Genomic DNA, 16,147 nt, shown 5'->3' on the forward strand with positions numbered 1-16,147 from the left:
TCATGTTATTAACATTACTCAAATCCTTTTAATCGTTAGGAATATATGTATATGGACTGGAGGATTCAACCACCAAGACAGGGTTTGAGTTCAGGCTAGTTCACAAGTCAGTGTTTGCATTTCATTTCTGGAGTTCATTGCAGTTCATTTTTGAATTTACATAACACAGTGCAGTGTAATTTCACTTCATGTTGTTTTGACTAAACTTCAATCAAAATTAATTGTACTGTGTTAATCAGTTTAGTTACACACATCAAAAAAAGTTTTGCGTCACCTTGGTTTCGAGAGTTCTGGAACCTGTACAGAAAATTGGAATAGAGATCACATAAACATCATTTCCACTCTTTCTATTGCTCATGAAATCCACACATTGCATGTTGTACCACCATACAGTGAGACCTTCGGAGGTGGTGGTTGAGATTGCTGTACACACTGGTACCTCTAATACCCAGTAGGATGTCCTCTTGCATTGATGCGTGTCTGTATTCATCATGGTGTACTATCCACAAGTTCATCAAGGCACTGTTGGTCCAGTTTGTTGCACTTCGCAATGGCGATTCAGTGTAAATCCTTCAGAGTGGTTGGTGGGTCATGTTGTCATATTTAAACAGTCCTTTTCAATCAATCCCAGGCATGTTCGGTAGGGTTCATGGCTGGAGAACATGCTGATCACTCTAGCTGAACGATGTCATTATCCTGGGGGCCCAAATTGTCGTTGATGAAGACGAATGCCTCGCCAGTTTGCTGCCGATATGGTTGTACTATTGGTTAGAGGATAGCATTCACGTATCATACAGCCATTACGGTGCCTTCCATGACCACCAGCAGTGTACGTTGGCCCCACATAATGCCATCCCACATAGCAGGGAACTTCCACCTTGCTGCACTCACTGGACAATGTGTCTAAGGCGTTCATCCTGACTGGGTAGCCTCCAAACATGTCTCTGATGATTGTCTGATTGAAGGCATATGTCACACTCAACAGTGAAGGGAATGTGATGGCAGTCCTGAGCAGTCCATTCGACATGTTGTTGGGCTCATCTGTACCGCTCTACATGGTGTTGTGGTTGCAAAGATGGACCTTGCTATGGACGTTGCGAGTGAGGTTGCGCATCATGCAGCCTATTGAGCAGAGTTTGAGTCATAACACGATGTCCTGTGGTTGCACAAAAAGCATTATTCAACATGGTGGCATTGCTATCTGGGTTCCTTTGAGCCACAATCCATAGGTAGCGGTCATCCACTGTAGTAGCAGCTCTTGGGTGGCCTGAGCGAGGCATGTCATTGACAGTTCCTGTCTCTCTGTATCTCCTCCATGTCTGAACAACATCAGTTTGGTACATTGCAAGACACCTGGACACTTCCCTTGTTGTGAGCCCTTCCTAGAACAAAGTAACAATGCAGACATGATCAAACCGCAGTATTGACCGTCTAGGCATGGTTGCACAACAGACAACATGAGCCCTGTACCTCCTTCCTGGTGTAATGACTGGAACTGATCGGCTGTGGGACCCCCTCCGTCTAATAGGCACTGCTCATGCATGGTTGTTTACATCTTTGAGTGGGTTTAGTGACATCTCTGATCAGTCAAAGGGACTGTGTCTGTGATACAATATCTACAGTCGACGTCTATCTTCAGGAGTTCTGGAAACTGGTGTGGTGCAAAACTTTTTTTGATGTGTGTAGAACGTCCCACAAAAATGCACCTAAAAAGCCAAAAGTTGCAGCAAAGTGAATATAACACACTTTGTTGATATGATATTAAACATACAAAGCAAGTATTATTCTTTAATCTAGTAACATACAGTTACTACTTTTACCAAATTTGTGTTTGCTTCATTCTCATTATTTTAAAGAAGCATCACACAAAATAATGAACTTTGATTTTTTACTGTGGCATTGGCAGTTGGTCATTTTGCAGTGGATACCTCCATTACTTGTACATAATTTCAAATACACTTCTCAAGTATGCCGTGGATCGTATTGTGTAAAACGCACAATATTTCATCAGTGCAACAGTTTGACTTCTTCAGGTGGTGGTAGTTGCTGCTGTCATTCAGGTGGCAGTAGTTGCTGCTGCCACTGCTGCATGGCACGACTGATGATAATCACGTGGTGACATCGAAATTTATCAGGGTGGAAGCAGGCAATATGCATGTGCATGAAGACAATGGCCGTTGGAAGAAAGCGAAGTCCCTAGTGTCACCTGCTGGGAATCGCAGAAAGGTCTTCCACGCATTCGCTGTGGGCAATGACTGTGCTTTCGGATGCTTCTGTAGTTAAAAGCTGAATTAAACTTCAGTAGTGCATTGCATTCAGTTATGAATTGGAAAGTCTTGTTTTCCATGTTTTGATTTAATGGCAGAGAAAGTGGAGAGCAAAGTCATCATGATGTTGTGGGTCCTGTGGTGCAAGCCGCTGTACATATGGATCTTGTATGGATACCATCCGAGAATGGTTCGAAGCACCCTCCATACAGTGGATCATGGGATGTTAAACTGTCGTGACATAGCACACGTACTGCCTGACGATCGGGAATTGCGTGCAGCGTTGTCTGCCATAGCAACAGCGATTTCATCAATCGCTTGTGGTGCAACTGGTCGTCGCTCTCTCTCTGGAGCGACGCCTCCAGTTGAGTCGAACTTCTTCATCATGCTGCGCACAGCAGGAGGAGAAAGAGGACCCTTCCGTAATCCTTTCATCTGGCGATATTCTCGAAGTGCAGCTGCAGCATTACTGTTGTTCTGATAATAGAGTTTCACCAATAACGCCCTGCTCCTTTTTTTCCAAACTCATTGGTGACATGTCAACAAGTGCATTATGACTGGTCCGGTGTGTGAGACAATGAATCATGATGACTAATCACAGCACCTGGTGGCCGTAGTTGGAACTGGATGGTGGCACTGTGGCGCTTCGAAATCATGAACCTCACACTCTGGACATAACACTACCAAGTTTAGTACTTCTACAGTAATTAGGTTCTGTGTTATAACGTGTAAAATAGGGGAAGTTTAGTTGTAACCACCTGGTACTTCCATGAATTTTGAAGTAACTAAGGAACGACAGAAAACGAAAAAAAAAAAAACTCTAGTATTAGTTTTCCACCCACCTTGGATGGAGTTTAGAAGTAATAGAGTTCTGCTGTAATTTCAGTGTTAAGTAAACAAATTAATACTATAACATTTTAGAAATTTTGATGTTATTATTATTAAAATCCTATGAACCTGTGGCTTGTTATAAGTGGGTTGGTGGCAAATTGTGTAAGGTGCTACAAACCGATTTCGACAAACATGGACGAGTTATAGAGGCTGTCTTGAAGAACAAATTGAGGATAGGAACCCATGTCCAGAAACGTCATCCACCAACGCCACAGAGGTTCGAAGTTATAGGACCTGGTGCCTGTCGCTAGGCTACCACTTCAGCAGCAAATGTGACATTGTACATTGGTGGGCTGTAGGCAGAACGTCTCGCAATGTCGTTATCCAGTGATCGTCACTGACTGCCACGATCGCCAGTGGAGAAGATGCAGATAGGTGTTGTGTAGACAGGCATTGCCTCCTATGAATGCGATGCTGTTTCCTTATTGAATGACAATTTCAGACACAGGTTTCAATCTGAAGTTTATTTTTCTCCTGTATACCGAAAGGCCGGCCGTGGTGGCCGAGCGGTTCTAGGCGCTTCAGTCCGGAACCAAGCGGATGCTACGGTCGCAGGTTCGAATCCTGCCTCGGGCATGGATGTGTGTGATGTCCTTAGGTTTAAGTAGTTCTAAGTCTAGGGGACTGATGACCTCCGATGTTAAGTCCCATAGTGCCTAGAGCCATTTGAACCATTGGAGATTTTAGAGGGATCCAGGAGAAGCCAGGCAACAGAGCATCGCATTCATAGCAGACAAGGTCTTTCTACGCAGCAGCCTACCCCGTCTTCCCCACTGACGATCGTGGTAATCAGTCAGCATCACCGAATCAACATTGCGAGACGTTCCGCCAACGGCCCGTCAGCATAAAAAGTCACGTCTGCTGCTCAAGTGGTGGCCTAGTGACAGACGGCGACGCCTATAACTTCGACGCTCTGTAGCGCTCGTTGGATGACATTTCTGAACGCGGGTTCCTGTCCTCAAAGTGTTCCTCGCGAGACCCTCTACTGTCCCTCGAAGTTTGTCGGTATCGTTTTGTAACACACTTTATGTAACGCGCAGGGGAGGGGGCAGAGGGTAACGATCTGGGACCTCTTCGACATCCGGAACCTGGATCCGCGCCTTGTGTTTAGAGAAAAACATCGCTAATGAAAAAATATTGACACCGATGTGAGTGCAGCAGTGGATTACAGATTGCGTAAATTATGGGGTTGTTAGAGTTATGAGAAATCGTTGCTATTACAGTTCTTAAACCAAATGCACGACACAAGTACTTCTGAAATTTTTGGTCGATGCCTTTCATTTCTTATATTTTTTGTGAATTGCAATTTCTTGAAATAATGCTAAAGCTATGTGTCAAGCACTGACATAAACAAATTATATACTAGGCCCATTCCATAGGTCATGGCAACTATGGCGTATCTTGTGATAACGCGACAGCATGAGAATTCCACGATGGAAATGGAAATGAGCGTCTGGCGTGATTGGCCGGGAGGCCCCTTACGGGGCAGGTCCGGCCGCCTTGGTATGGGTCTTATTACATTCGACGTCATATTGGGCGACCTGCGCGCCGGATGGGGGTGAAATGAAGATGAAGACAACACCCAGTCCCAGAGCGGAGAATATCCCCGACCCGGGAATCGAACCCGGGCCTCTTAGGACGGCAGTCCGTCACGCTGGCAGTTCAGCTTTCGGAGCGAACAGAATTCCACGATGAGACACGGTAAGGCAGTGTCTATCTAAATGACAAGATAAAATAGGGTTTAATCGAGGAGGTCATGGCAAAGAGTGAAATGAAACACACACACAGTGTAAATTTATTGTCAACAAGTACAAATGGAACAAAAATGAATCTAAATCAACTACTAACCATCGAAATAGTCTCCCAGTGTACCAACACAGCGTTGTCAACGGTGGGAAAGTCGCTGAATGCTATTGGCATTGCCATCAGTGTGCGCTACTTGTCATCGAAACGCTGCGAGGATATCCTCCATGTTCGCCTCCCATGCAGAGATTGAGGTTTGGTGGGTAAGGTGAGTGGGGGAGGATTTCCCACCCTTACTGCCGTACACAATTGTTGATGACGCCTGCAGTGTGGGGGCTGTAGCACTGTGATGGAGTATGACTGTATTATCCAGCAGTGCCGGACATTTTCGCTGAAGTGTATGTCGCAGATGGTACAGCAGAAAGTTGCAGCAATATTGAGTATTTACGGTGTGACACTCTAGGATACAGTGGCTGTCATATCTCCGAATGAGCATGACCTTCTTGGCTGATACTGTCGCACCTTGTGACCTCGTGGTGAACCTGAATGACGCTATTCAGCTGACTGGGTCTTCAATTCTGGTTTATATGCTCCTGCCCAGATTAATGCGATGGAGCATGTTATTCCCATCCTATTTAAGTCGCTCCAGGTAGATACGGACGGTCTCGTATCGCGTCCACTTCTCCACCTCTGGTAACTGATGTGGTAGCCATTTTGAACACTTCTTGAGCAGCTTCAAGTCCTTCCATCAAATGCAGCACACTGAGATGCTTTTAATAATTTCCACAACGAAATTCTGTCTCGAAATCTGGCAGAAAAGCCAAAGAGATTCTGGTCATACATAAAGCACACCAGTGGCAAGACGCAATCAATACCTTCACTGCGCGATAACAACGGTGAAGTCACTGATGACAATGCCACTAAAGCAGAGTTATTAAACGCGGTTTTCCGATACTCCTTCACCAAAGAAGACGAAGTAAATATTCCTGAATTCCAATCAAGAACAACTGCCAAGATGAGAAACATAGAAGTAGATATCCTCGGTGTAACAAAGCAGCTTAAATCACTTAATAAAGGCAAGGCCTCCGGTGCAGATTGTATACTAGTCAGGTTCCTCTCAGAGTATGCTGATAAAATAGCTCCATATTTAGCAATTATATATACAACCACTCTCTCACAGAAAGATACGTACCTAAAGACTGGAAAATTGCTCAAGTCACACTAATACCCAAAAAGGGAAGTAAGAGTAATCCGCAGAATTACAGGCCTATATCACTAACGTCGATTTGCAGTAGGGTTTTAGAACATATACTGTATTCGAACATTATGAAGTACCTCGAAGAAAACGATTTATTGACATATAGTCAACACGGATTCAGAAAATATCGTTCTTGTGAAACACAACTAGCTCTTTATACTCATGAAGTAATGAGTGCTATCGACAGGGGATGTCACATTGATTCCATATTTTTACATTTCCAGAAGGTTTTCGACACCGTTCCTCACCAGCGTCTTCTAATCAAACTGCGTGCCTACAGACTATCGCCTCAGTTGTGGGACTGGATTCGTGATTTCCTGTCAGAAGGGTCACAGTTCGTAGTAATAGATGGAAAGTCATCGACTAAAACAGAAGTAATATCCGGCGTTCCCCAAGAAAGTGTTATAGGTCCTCTATTGTTCCTGATCTACATTAACGACATAGGAGACAATCTGAGTAGCCGTCTTAGATTGTTTGCAGATGATGCTGTCATTTACCGTCTTGTAAAGTCATCAGATGATCCAAACGACTTGCAAAATGATTTAGATAAGATATCTGTATGGTGCAAAAAGTGGCAATTGACCCTGAATAAAGAAAAGTGCGAAGTTATTCACATGAGTACTAAAAGAAATCAGCTAAATTTCGATTACGCGATAAGTCACACAAATCTGAGGGCTGTAAATTCAACTAAATACTTAGGGATTACAATTACAAATAACCTAAATTGGAACGCTGACATAGATAATATTGTGGGTAGAGCAAACCAAAGATCGCGATTCATTGTCAGAACACTTGGTGCAACAGGTCTACCAAAGAGACTGTTAACACTACGCCTGTCCGTCCTGTTCTGGAGTGCTGCTGTGCGGTGTGGGATCCGCATCAGGCGGGGCTGACGGATGACATCGAAAAAGTGCAAAGAAGGGCAGCTTGTTTTGTATTATCGCGAAATAGGGGAGATAGTGTCACAGACATGATACGTGAATTGGAGTGGCAATCATTAAAACAAAGGAGTTTTTCGTTGCGACGGGATCTTCTCTTGAAATTTCAATCACCAGTTTTCTCCTCCGATTGCGAAAACATTCTGTTGGCACCCACCTACATAGGGAGAAATAATCATCAACATAAAATAAGAGAAATCAGGGCTCGCACGGAAAAATTTAAGTGCTCGTTTCTCCCGCGTGCCGTTCTAGAGTGGTTCATTGAACCCTCTGCCAGCCACCTTATTGTGAATAGCAGACTAATCACGTAGATGTAGATGTTACTCTCGACATACACGTCCATGTCATTGATTCCCGCACAGTCCAGCGTCGGTCCACTGTTAAACATTGTTCAGTAACAGCCACGGACGGGTCAGACAGGACAGACTTGGGCCGCTCACTTTGCGATGAGTCTGTCGTTTCTGGGCGTCCACTTTGGAAGGCCTCCACCCAACTTTCTTGTTGAGTAGAGCAATGCCCTGCCACCCACAGCTGCTCGTAGCTCCACATGACATTGAGCCGCATTTCTGCCAGCAAGATATACACTTTTGACATATATTCACTTTTCCACTCCGCTTACGTATTGTAGGACGGCCAAGCTTACACTAAATGCTTCAGACTCTGGTACCGAGTAATCCTACATGCGGTTACAATTTGTCGCTTGATTTCAGAACTGTTTGCTGAGGGCTTTCGAACTATTTACTGCGATTACGGTGATACCACATGTTCGCACGATATACCATAGTAGCCAAGACTAATGGAAAAGACCTTCGAATTTTTGCTATATTAATTGTTATATAATTAAATGTTATTATTTTAACTCTAGGCAGTTGTGGCATGTTAAAAGTGTGGATGTCATATGACAAGTTCTATTGTGGGAGGGGACAGTAATAACAGCTAGGACGCCCCCCCTACCCCCCACTCCCCCAGAGCTGAACACCAGATCTGCAGCTGATTTAAACCATGCTATAACGGTCATGGAGAACGCTGCGAAAATGTTCCTCAGACCATGACGGAGGTCCCGCCCCCTGTATTCTAACTTGGGGGTTAAGCGCCGACAAGGCTCCCCGACGCGCGTTAACGACCTCGGCAACAGAGGCCGGTCGTGTAGCAGGCGTCGACGAGCGTCCGTGGCGGCGGGGGCGGTCTTTGTTCTCCGGAGGGCTGATCCTACCTTCTCGAGTGGTACTCTGGGTCCCTCTGATGTTCAGAGGGAAAGACCTCCTGACTTCAGCCGTGGCTTCAGAGTTATATCCGTCTATCTGCACGGGCCGAGATGTTCCAGACGGGTCAAGCATATTCACCTCTCGTTAGTTCTTGATTGGCTAAACGTTGACGAAGAAGTGAAGATGCTCTGTAATGGGCCAGTTGCTTCAATCCCTCCAGTTTCCGTAGAAGAAAATTCATAGTCCAAGCCTTTAGTTTACTCTTTTTGCAAATTTCCTGCCCATGTTATCTGAAAATCCTCGATATTATGTCCTATTATTTTCTTTTATGCGAACGAACCTATATTTGACTGCGCAAAGTACTCCGAAACGATGTGTTTGACCTTCTTTCGTACCCATATCTCTTCCATCCCTTTGCTATAAGCTCAGTTTCTTGCATCAAACCAAGCTGCTCTGGAAGTCGTCTTCGGGTTTTCTTCCTGATCAACTTTCCATTGTTTAAGTTTACAACAAATATATTTCCTGTTCAGAATATTTCTATGTGTGATTATTTACAATTTTATACTATCTTTTTTACATTCCCTACCTCCTTTCATGGTCCATGTTTGCATGCAGTCCAACGATTTGTCTCTAAGTTTATGGGGATGTAAATTTGTAAAGTATGTTTTCTAATATCACTGTGGATGTTCGTGTAGTTTCTGCTCTCTCGGTTCCTTCTTCGCCTGAGCTGATCACCTAACCATTACGTTCTCACGATTTTTTAAATAATTCACCCTTCTTTTTTGTCAATATTTTCAACATTTATTTTCCTTTTTCCTAGTAACACTACTGGCCATTAAAATTGCTACACCAAGAAGAAATGCAGATAATAAACGGGTATTCATTGGGCAAATATATTATACTAGGACTGACATGTGGTTACATTTTCACGCAATTTGGGTACATAGATCCTGAGAAATCAGTACCCAGAACAACCACCTCTGGCCGTAATAACGGCCTTGATACGCCTGGGCATTGAGTCAAACAGAGCTTGGATGGCGTGTACAGGTACAGCTGCCCATGCAGCTTCAACACGGTATCACGGTTCATCAAGAGTAGCGACTGGCGTATTGTGACGAGCCAGTTGCTCGGCCACTATTAGCCAGACGTTTTCAGTTGGTGAGAGATCTGGAGAATGTGCCGGCCAGGGCAGCAGTCGAACATTTTCTGTATCCAGAAAGGCCCGTGCAGGACCTGCAATATGCGGTGGTGCATTAACCTGCTGAAATGTAGGGTCTCGCAGGGATCGAATGAAGGGTCGTAACACATCTAAAATGTAACGTCCACTGTTCAACGTGCCGTCAATACGAACAAGAGGTGACCGAGACGTGTAACCAATGGCATCCCATACCATCACGCCGGGTGATACGCCAGTATGGCGATGACGAGTACACGCATCCAATGTGCGTTCACCGCGATGTCGCCAAACACGGATGCAACCATCATGATGCTGTAAACAGAACCTGGATTCATCCGAAAACATGACGTTTTGCCATTCGTGCACCCAGGTTCGACGTTGAGTACACCGTCGCAGGCGCTCCTGTCTGTGATGCAGCGTCAAGGGAAACCGCAGCCACGGTCTCCGAGCTGATAGTCAATGCTGCTGCACGATCCGTTACAGCAATGCAGATAAGATGCCTGTCATCTCGTGTGCTAGTGATACCAGGCCGTTGGGAACCAGCGCGGTTTTCCGTATTACTCTCCTGAACCCACCGATTCCATATTCTGCTAACAGCCATTGGATCTCGACCAACGCGAGCAGCAATGTCGCGATACGATAAACCGCAATCGGGATAGGCTACAATCGCACCTTTATCAAAGTCGGAAACCTGATGGTACGCATTTCTCCTCCTTACACGAGGCATCACAACAACGTTTCACCAGGCAACGCCGGTCAACTGCTGTTTGTGTATGAGAAATCGGTTGGAAACTTTCCTCATGTCAGCACGTTGTAGGTGTCGCCACCGGCGCCAACGTTGTGTGAATGCTCTGAAAAGCTAATCATTTGTATATCACAGCATCTTCTTCGTGTCGGTTATATTTCGCGTCTGTAGTGCGTCATCTTCGTGGTGTAGCAATTTTAATGGCCAGTAGTGTATTTCTATCATTAGAGGAAACTCAAACTTATGGATTTTTACTCAATTCTTTCTAGGCAGGTACATGTTGCAGTAGCTTGACATTATTTCAAAAACTCTAATCAAGTATATTTCTGGTTTTTCTAAATGAGTGCCATTATAATAAAATGGAGAGTAGACGTATATCACCGCCGACTGGATGTTGGCAAAAACGAAACTCTCTAACTGAAGCAGATTATGCTTTAGCGTAGTGATGCACCTGCACCCCACGTCGAATTCACCGCTATGGAACACTGTCTCTGCTGGAGATGTGAAGTTCAGAAAATTAACCACAACAAGGTGATAGTCCTGTTCGAATGTCTGCTTTATGCCACAGTAGCAGCACTGGGATTACGTCTGTCAGCCTCACATTATACGAGTTTCGAAGTCGAGTTTATAAAGTTTTAGATGTTGATGTAGTGATATGAGTTTTTATCTCTAAAGCCAACCACAATTCCGAAACTGTTGCCGGTGCAAAGTTTTGTGCACGAATTGACCTCTCAGTTATGTCCCGAAAATTTTTGATAGGATTCATGTCTGGCGATCTGTGTGGCCAAATCATTCGCTACAACTGTCCAGAATATTCTTAAAAGCAATCACAAACAATTGTTGCTCGGTGACAGAGGGAATTGTTATCTATTAAAATTACATTGTTTTTGGAAACTTGAAATCCATGAATGGCTGCTTGTGGTCTCCAAGTACATAATGATTTCTAGTCAATAATCGGTTCAGTTGGACCAGAGAACCGAGTTCATTCCATGTAAACACAGCCCACGTCATTATGAAGTCACTACTAGCCTGCACAGTGCCTTGTTGACAACTTGGGTCCATTGCTTCGTGTGGTCTGCGTCACACGCCGAAATAATTTCTGACTTATTTCTGATTATATCACAGGCTCATGGTTCGCATAAACCTCCAATAATTTGGTGTTAACCGAAGTCGGACGCAGAGTGCAGGATAGCGACAACATAACGAGAACTTAAAGGAATCGGATATCCCCGTGATACGGCGAAAGAGGAGACTGCCGAGGAATGTTAATCGAAAGTTACAAAAGAGTGGAAGCCATCCTTGGCTATCTGCATGTTAGGTATAAGCGAGTGAAAGTAGGTAGCTATCGTGTTTCACTTCAGAAACATTAGTGATATCGGCTTCGAAAAGTAACGGGCCTCGTTTCCGGTTATAATGCATGCGCTGAGACTACGGTCATCTCTATGAACAGTTGCTGTTAGTGTAAGGTGTTGCTGTAAGACGTAAGTTATTTATGTCAATAAAATAAACAACTGAAGCTTCCTGGCACTTTAAAACTGTGTGCGGGACTGGGACACGAACCCAGAAGCATGCCTTTCGCGGGATGCAATCTTACCAACTGAGCTATCCATATACACTCCTGGAAATTGAAATAAGAACACCGTGAATTCATTGTCCCAGGAAGGGGAAACTATATTGACACATTCCTGGGGTCAGATACATCACATGATCACACTGACAGAACCACAGGCACATAGACACAGGCAACAGAGCATGCACAATGTCGGCACTAGTACAGTGTATATCCACCTTTCGCAGCAATGCAGGCTGCTATTCTCCCATGGAGACGATCGTAGAGATGCTGGATGTAGTCCTGTGGAACGGCTTGCCATGCCATTTCCACCTGGCGCCTCAGTTGGACCAGCGTTCGTGCTGGACGTGCAGACCGCGTGAGACGACGCTTCATCCAGTCCCAAACATGCTCAATGGGGGACAGATCCGGAGATCTTGCTGGCCAGGGTAGTTGACTTACACCTTCTAGAGCACGTTGGGTGGCACGGGATACATGCGGACGTGCATTGTCCTGTTGGAACAGCAAGTTCCCTTGCCGGTCTAGGAATGGTAGAACGATGGGTTCGATGACGGTTTGGATGTACCGTGCACTATTCAGTGTCCCCTCGACGATCACCAGTGGTGTACGGCCAGTGTAGGAGATCGCTCCCCACACCATGATGCCGGGTGTTGGCCCTGTGTGCCTCGGTCGTATGCAGTCCTGATTGTGGCGCTCACCTGCACGGCGCCAAACACGCATACGACCATCATTGGCACCAAGGCAGAAGCGACTCTCATCGCTGAAGACGACACGTCTCCATTCGTCCCTCCATTCACGCCTGTCGCGCCACCACTGGAGGCGGGCTGCACGATGTTGGGGCGTGAGCGGAAGACGGCCTAACGGTATGCGGGACCGTAGCCCAGCTTCATGGAGACGGTTGCGAATGGTCCTCGCCGATACCCCAGGAGCAACAGTGTCCCTAATTTGCTGGGAAGTGGCGGTGCGGTCCCCTACGGCACTGCGTAGGATCCTACGGTCTTGGCGTGCATCCGTGCGTCGCTGCGGTCCGGTCCCAGGTCGACGGGCACGTGCACCTTCCGCCGACCACTGGCGACAACATCGATGTACTGTGGAGACCTCACGCCCCACGTGTTGAGCAATTCGGCGGTACGTCCACCCGGCCTCCCGCATGCCCACTATACGCCCTCGCTCAAAGTCCATCAACTGCACATACGGTTCACGTCCACGCTGTCGCGGCATGCTACCAGTGTTAAAGACTGCGATGGAGCTCCGTATGCCACGGCAAACTGGCTGACACTGACGGCGGCGGTGCACAAATGCTGCGCAGCTAGCGCCATTCGACGGCCAACACCGCGGTTCCTGGTGTGTCCGCTGTGCCGTGCGTGTGATCATTGCTTGTACAGCCCTCTCGCAGAGTCCGGAGCAAGTATGGTGGGTCTGACACACCGGTGTCAATGTGTTCTTTTTTCCATTTCCAGGAGTGTGTGACGGACGACCCATCCTCACAACTTTCCTTCCGCGAGTATTTATCTCCGAACAGCTAAGCCATTTCTCCGCAATTTCCTTTCATCCAGAAGAGATAATCCCGTCAAGGAAGGGAGCTTTTGTAAAGGTATGAGCCGGCCGAAGTGGCCGTGCGGTTAAAGGCGCTGCAGTCTGGAACCGCAAGACCGCTACGGTCGCAGGTTCGAATCCTGCCTCGGGCATGGATTTTTGTGATGTCATTAGGTTAGTTAGGTTTAACTAGTTCTAAGTTCTAGGGGACTAATGACCTCAGCAGTTGAGTCCCATAGTGCTCAGAGCCATTTGAACCATTTGTAAAGGTATGCAGGTAGGATGTAGGGCTGTGAGGGCCTGATAGCCCAGTCGGTAAGAGCACTGCTCGCGAATGGAAAGATTCCGGAATAGTCACGGTTTGGCACATAGTTTAAATCTACCAGGAAATACCAAACAGCGCACACTCCGCTGGAAAGAAAGAAAAGGTAAATATTCATTTCCGACCATTAGTTCCATAGCTCGAAGTATTCAGTTTAAGTTCCTCTGCCATCTGTTCGAGCGTGAGAGTCTATTTCTCTTCTGTTCCACTCTCTAAAAGCATTCGGATAAAACGGGCACTTAAAAACAATATCGCATTTGGAGGAGAAATTTCAGCAAAGGTCTCGCCGCGACGAAAAACGGCATAATGATCGCCACCTCAACTCTCGTATCATATCCGTGACACTCTCTCCCTTATTTCGTGATAATACAAAACGAGCTGCCCTTCCTTGAACTTCTTCGACGTCCTCCGTTAATCCTATCTTGTAAGGGTCACATATTGCACAGCTATACTCTAGCAGGGGACGAACAAGCATTTTGTTGGTAGTCTATCCAATGGATTTATTGCGTCTTTGAAGTGTTCTGTCAATAAAACACGCTCTTTAGTTCGGCTTCCGCACAACATTATCTACGTGATCGTTCCAATGTAAGTTGTTCCCAATTGTGATCCCTATCTATTTAGTTGAAATGACAGCCTTTAGATCTGTGTGTCTTATCTTGAACCGGAATTTAAACGAATTCCTTTTAGGACTCATGCAGATGACATCGCACTTTTCGTTATTTAGGGTTGATTGCCACTTTTCGCATCGTACAGGTAGTTTGTGTAAATCATATTGCAGTTGGTTTTAATCTTCTGAAGCCTTTACTGGACGGTAAATGACAGTGTCATCGGCAGACAAACTAAAATCTTTGCTCAAATTGTATCCTAGATAGTTTACGTAGGTCAGGAATATCAGAGGGCGTGAAACACTTTTTTGGAGGATACCAGATATCACTTCTGTTTCGGTAGATGTCAACGGCTGTACCGAAGTGCGTACGCCGGTTCCCGGTACATCACCAAAGTTAAGCACCGTTGGGCGTCACCAGTACTACGATAGGAGACCATCCGCGTACGCCATGTGCTGTTGACAATTGATGGGGAGATGGTGTAAAATCGTTGATACCAGTCTTTGCACCAATGTCCTGGATCAAATTCCAAACCTCACTGCAGTGTCTCATGAAGTACATGCATTCCTTGCACGTGTTTTGGCCAAGTATTACGCACATTTATGCGATCAGGAATGCTCAGTAGCAGCGAGGCTACACGTACATCTGACAATTACGCGTCAGCAAGGAGTATTAATGATAAAATCATAGGAGGCAATGTTGTGCAACCTTAGTAGGAACAAGATCCGACTATTCGAGAGTAGGATCTTACAATCTGAGACAGTGTTACGAGACAAACTTCCGTCACAATGTCCGCTAACGTGACGTCAGATCTACCCAGCAACAGCGATCTGAAAGCCATTGGCTGAAACTTTGGAGATATATATATATATATATATATATATATATATATATATATATATATATATATATATATATATATATATATATATATATACTACTGGCCATTAAAATTGCTACACCAATAAGAAATGCAGATGATAAACGGGTATTCATTGGACAAATGTATTATACTAAAACGGACATGTGATTACATTTTCACGCAATTTGGGTGCATAGATCCTGAGAAATCAATACCCAGAAGAACAAACTCTGGCCGTAATAACGGCCTTGATACGACCGGGCATTGAGTCAGAGGTTGGATGACGTGTACAGGTACAGCTGCCCATGCAGCTTCAACACGATACCACAGTTCATCAAGAGTAGTGACTGGCGTGTTGTGACGAGCCAGTTGCTCGGCCACCATTGACCAGACGTTTTCGATTGGTGAGAGGTCTGGAAATATGCTGCCCAGGGCAGCAGTCGAACATTTTCTGTACCCAGAAAGGCCCGTACAGGACCTGCAACATGCGGTCGTGCATTATCCTGCTGAAATGTGTGGTTTCGCAGGGATTGAATGAAAGGTAGAGCCACGGGTCTTAACACATCTGAAATGTAACGTCCACTGTTCAAAGTGCCGTCAATGCGAACAAGTGGTGACCGGGACGTGTACCCAATGGCACCCCATACCATCACACCGGGTGATACGCCAGTATGGTGATGACCAATACACGCTTCCAATGTGCGTTCACCGTGATGTCGCCAAACACGGATGCAACCATCATGATGCTGCAAACAGAACCTGGATTCATCCGAAAACATGACGTTTTGCCATTCGTGCACCCAGGTTCGTCGTTGAGAACACCATCGCAGGCGCGCCCGTCTGTGATGCAGCGTCAAGGGTAACCGCAGCTATGGTCTCCGAGCTGATAGTCCATGGTGCTGCAAACGTCGTCGAACTGTTCGTGCAGATGGTTGTTGTCTTGCAAACGTCCCCATCTGTTGACTCAGGAATCGAGACGTGGCTGCACGATCCGTTACAGCCATGCGGATAAGATGCCTGTCATCTCG

The 16,147-nt window shown here is 45.7% G+C and overlaps 1 protein-coding gene across 1 annotated transcript in view; it reads right to left on the bottom strand.

The window, feature by feature from the left end:
- LOC124616289 (neural-cadherin-like) overlaps positions 1–16,147 on the bottom strand; it is a 966,400-nt gene that overhangs the window by 237,772 nt on the left and 712,481 nt on the right. The gene's annotated exons all lie outside the window — the stretch shown is intronic.

This window comes from Schistocerca americana, chromosome 5 (genome assembly GCF_021461395.2).
Source record: "Schistocerca americana isolate TAMUIC-IGC-003095 chromosome 5, iqSchAmer2.1, whole genome shotgun sequence".
NCBI classification, from domain to species: Eukaryota; Metazoa; Arthropoda; class Insecta; order Orthoptera; family Acrididae; genus Schistocerca; species Schistocerca americana.